General features: G+C 39.4%; 1 non-coding gene across 1 annotated transcript; it reads right to left on the minus strand.

Moving 5' to 3' along the window:
- Positions 1–217: 217 nt before the first annotated feature.
- Trnal-caa (transfer RNA leucine (anticodon CAA)) lies at positions 218–338 on the minus strand. The gene is made up of 2 exons: positions 301–338; positions 218–263 (listed from the first exon to the last, which is right to left on the minus strand). It is a non-coding gene; the product is annotated as a tRNA-Leu (tRNA).
- Positions 339–3899: the final 3561 nt, after the last annotated feature.

Consider the following 3899-nt stretch of genomic DNA (forward strand, 5'->3'; position numbering starts at 1 on the left):
AGAAGTGGGATTTGATCACACACCGACATTCTGGGACCAGAACACTGCCCTCTGTCGGGAAGGCGGTACATCCTTGAGTCTGGCGCCTTAGACAACTCCGCCATCCTAACAGCAGTCTGCATTATACTGTAAATTATATGAATTGTGGAATGTGCACGCTGATCCCTGGACGCGAAAAGGTTAACATGAACAACAACAAACATTCTAAAAAAATATATGTCAGAAGTGGGGTTCGAACCCACGCCCACATTCGTGGACCAGAACACTCAGTCTGTCCTCTTGTAAGGAAGGTGGTAAAACCTTGAGTCTGGCGCCTTAGACCACTCGGCCATCCTGACAGCTGTTTGAATAGACTATATTTTATATCAGTACACTCTTTTGACATTGATGGTCGCCGCAGGTGTCTTTATTTCGTTAGATCGATTACTCTCCTGCGTTTGGACTTGACGCCAAAATAACAGGCGATAGAAAAACCTATACATAGTTGAGGTGAAAACTGGATACATCTATTGTGCAACTTTTCGAATTGGTTTTTATCAGCAGGCTACTACTTTCCCCTTTTTCCCTTGAGGTTATCTGATTTGGACCAGCTCTAGTGCCTAGTCGAACCTAAACATAAATTAGGAAATCATAATGACTTATTTTAGTGAGAAAGGAAAACCAAACCTGCCTACTCGTTCTAACTATTGATTTTGTCTTAAGTGTGTGAGTATGTGTGTGTGTGTGGGTGTGTGTGTGTGTGTGTGCGTGTGTATATGTGTGTGTGTGTATGTGTGTGTGTGTGTGTGTAAGTGTGTGTGCCAGTGTGTGTGCCAGTGTGTGAGAGAGTGTATGAGAGATATACAAAATTGAAAAGAGAGGGAGAGAGCGAGAGAGAGGAAATAGAGATACTGGGTGAGACAGAGCAAGTGAGAGAGAGAGAGAGAGGCAGACATAGAATGATAGAGGGGATGGACAATGACAATGACAATGACCATGACAATTCTTTATTTTACGAGGGTAACAGAATAAGCATTGGTATACTTTTTTGCATCTGGCCCTCGCCCTAAAGAGGGACTAAATCTACTATAATAACTATTACTACATACATACATAATTAGTGAAACAATATAAGTTTATGTACATAAGCGCATTATATGAAACATTGTAGTTTACAAATGTTCATGACAAGGTGCAAAGCAAAAATTTGCAAGTCAATTAGAGTCAGAATACTATGCAATAATATATCAACTCTGCAAGACAATGAATATTATGCAGAACATCATAATTTCGTAAACAAAACAATAAATCAAAAGTGAGTGACTGTGTCCCAAAGGACATAACAATCAAGAATATACTATTTTCATTAAATGGGATATATATTTGTTTTTGAAAGAATCTGTGCTGGTAGCTTCCCGTAAGGCATTCGGAAGAGCGTTCCAGAGACGGCCACCTGAATAAACTAGACTAGACTTAAATAAGTCTATCCTAGGAAGAGGAGTGTTAAATTTCATAAGGTGGTGTGAATTCTTCAAAGAGAACAAATGGTTTGGGGTAGAGTTTCGGATATAATGTTATGCATAAAGATTCCTTTGTTAAAAAGCAGTCTTGACTTTAGAGGTAAGATCCCTAAATGTATGTAGTCTAACGCTGTGAGGGTAGTCTGCTTTAGTAATACTACTTTTAGCGCTCTTTTATGTAATCTGCTAAGTGGTTTTAAGAGAGAAAGAGAGGGAGAGCGAGAGAGCGAGAGAGAGAGGGGGAGAGATAAAAAAAACATTTTTAAATTTTTACCAAAAAAAGGATTGAAAACATCATGTTTTTTATTAAGAGACAAAATGCATCGTTAACAAAAATCTTTTGAAAAAGTAATGTGTCAGAAGTGGGATCTTAGATCACTCGGCCATCCTGACAGCTGTTTGTATAGACTATATTTTATATCAGTACACTCTTTGAAATAAATTAAAAGATTTTGGACACAATGATCATTATTGGAAGGACTGAGTATGATTGTACTATCGTATTCGGCCACAAACAAACAGAAGTTAACATCAATGTTGGTGTTATTTCTCAAAGTGCGGTGATTGTTCAAGTGCTTTTTTTTTCACTCTCTTTTTCGTACTGTTTTGTTGTTGTAGTAAGCCTATATATATGTTGTTGTTGTTGTTTGTTTGTTTTTCCTGCTGTCGTTTTTGTTTGTTGGTGCTTTTGTTTTTTGTTTTATTATTGTTTCGTTACTTTTCTCCAAATGACAACTGTGCATAGTACCATCCTCGTGCAGCACCTTTTAGGCAAAGCCGATATTCGTAAAAAAAAAATTGCCTTGTTTAATTTCAAATTAGAAATTGGTATTTCGGGGCAAGAAAGAAAATCCATGTTTCTGATTCCCCGACCGACCGGTTTTTTCACCCCGACCTCAGAACATTTAGGGCCCTTACAAAAAAAATTAAAAATAACAAAACTTGATTTTATATGGAAAGACTTTATATGGAAAGCTACTCTGCTCAGACATCCAGGGGACACTACTCGTACGATTTCCAGCTAATTTTGTTTGTTTGTTTGTTTGTTTGCTTAACGCCCAGCCGACCACGAAGGGCCATATCAGGGCGGTGCTGCTTTGACATATAACGTGCGCCACACACAAGACAGAAGTCGCAGCACAGGCTTCATGTCTCACCCAGTCACATTATTCTGACACCGGACCAGCCAGTCCTAGCACTAACCCCATAATGCCAGACGCCAGGCGGAGCAGCCACTAGATTGCCAATTTTAAAGTCTTAGGTATGACCCGGCCGGGGTTCGAACCCACGACCTATTTCCAGCTAATGAAAAATCACATGCGCCAGTGTAAATACAAAATAAAAACTATAACAATTATTTTTAGACTTACGGACCCTATTTTTTGGCCTTGTCATAGAAAACACACTTGTTTTGCATTATATGCCAGTATTATTATCAAATACAATAAGACCATCCACACTCTCTAGTTCAGTTCTAATCTTTCTTTCTCAAACAAACTGCAAGCAATACGAGTATATAACCCTTATCTTTAAATTTCCTCACAGTCACTTGACCCAAATTCGCTCATCCTCAACATGCGATATAACCCTAGATTTTCCATACTTGACACAAATGAATCTTTTTTTCTCTCAAACAACAAGCGATATAACTCTTATCTTTAATTTCCCTCGCTTGACCCAATTAGTTCATCCTCAATGCGCGATATATCCCTAGATTTGCATCACTTGATACGAATTTGCTCATCCTAAATGTGCGATAAAGCGCATGACACAAATTCGCTCATCGTCAATAAGCGATATAACCCTAGATTTGCCACACATTACACAAATTCACTCATCGTCAATAAGCGATATAACACTAGATTGACACAAATTCGCTCATCATTTGTCACAGCACGACGCACGTGTCACACGCACACAAAGACATAATCCTCAGACACGCTTAGGATCAATAGGCCTATATAGGACAACCGGTGTTTAACACGATCCCTGTCAAACGCCCCGTCACGAGCCTGTTTAATCCCCCTTTTCAGGGTCACTTTTGTCCATCCCCGCTGCGAACACTGGTCGCGTAGTCGATCAATCTGAATGTAAACTGACCTTAACACACACACAAACAAACAAAATTACGCGTGTGTCTGACGCCCTGGTGATACCTCAGTTTGAATTGCTTGTCTAGTGATCGACAAGAAGAAGAAGAAGAATTGCTTGTCTGAACTGTATATCTATGAGGCGCTTCAGCTCAGTCGTAGGGCTGGTCGAAGGGGTGAAATAATGTTGATCCTTCGCTCTAGCATCAAGTAATTAAAATGTGGCTTGTGTGTCAAATGTATAGGAACTACCATGGACTATAAAAGCTAATCTACCTTATACTTGCCACGGATTCTTTTGATGTGAGGG

Source organism: Littorina saxatilis, unplaced genomic scaffold (genome assembly GCF_037325665.1).
Source record: "Littorina saxatilis isolate snail1 unplaced genomic scaffold, US_GU_Lsax_2.0 scaffold_3596, whole genome shotgun sequence".
Classification (NCBI taxonomy): domain Eukaryota; kingdom Metazoa; phylum Mollusca; class Gastropoda; order Littorinimorpha; family Littorinidae; genus Littorina; species Littorina saxatilis.